Source organism: Sphaeroforma arctica (genome assembly GCF_001186125.1).
Source record: "Sphaeroforma arctica JP610 unplaced genomic scaffold supercont1.1945, whole genome shotgun sequence".
NCBI classification, from domain to species: Eukaryota; class Ichthyosporea; order Ichthyophonida; genus Sphaeroforma; species Sphaeroforma arctica.
The window spans coordinates 8,907-9,937 of NW_014038613.1; positions in this window are offsets into that span (position 1 = coordinate 8,907).

Here is a 1,031-nt window from a genome sequence, read left to right on the forward strand (position 1 = left end):
CGTTTGTATAATAGTGGGATTGAATCAATCGTTTGTATAACAGTGGGATTGACAAAACCGTTTGTATAACAGTGGGAATGACTCAATCGTTTGTATAACAGTGGGATTGACTCAATCGTTTGTATACCAGTGGGGATGACTCAATCGTTTGTATAACAGTGGAATTAACTCCACCGTTTGTAGAATAGTGGGATTAACTCAATCGTTTGTATAACAGTGGAATTAACTCCACCGTTTGTGTAATAGTGGGATTGACTGAATCGATTGTATAACAGTGGAATTAACTCCACCGTTTGTATAACAGTGGGATTGAATCAATCGTTTGTATAGCAGTGGGATTGACTCAATCGGTTGTATTACAGTGGGATTGACAAAACCGTTTGTATAACAGTGGGAATGACTCAATCGTTTGTATAACAGTGGGATTGACTTAATCGTTTGTATAACAGTGGGATTGACAAAACCGTTTGTATAACAGTGGGATTGACTCAATCGTTTGTATAACAGTGGGATTGACTCTTTTGTTTGTATATCAGTGGGATTGACAAAACCGTTTGTATAACAGTGGGATTGACTTAATCGTTTGTAATACAGTGGGATTGACTCAATCGTTTGTATAACAGTGGGATTGACTAAACCGTTTGTATAACAGTGGGATTGACTCAATCGTTTGTATAACAGTAGGATTGACTCAATCGTTTGTATAACAGTGGGATTGACTCAATCGTTTGTATAACAGTGGAATTAACTCCACCGTTTGTATAATATGGGATTGACTCAATCGTTTGTATAACAGTGGGATTGACTCAATCGTTTGTATAACAGTGGGATTGACAAAACCGTTTGTATAACAGTGGGATTGACTCAATCGTTTGTATAACAGTGGGATTGACTCAACCGTTTGTATAACAGTGGGATTGACTCACTAGTTTGTATAACAGTGGAATTAACTCAACCGTTTGTATAACAGTGGGATTGACTCAATCGGTTGTATAACAGTGGGATTGACTCAATCGTTTGTATAACAGTGG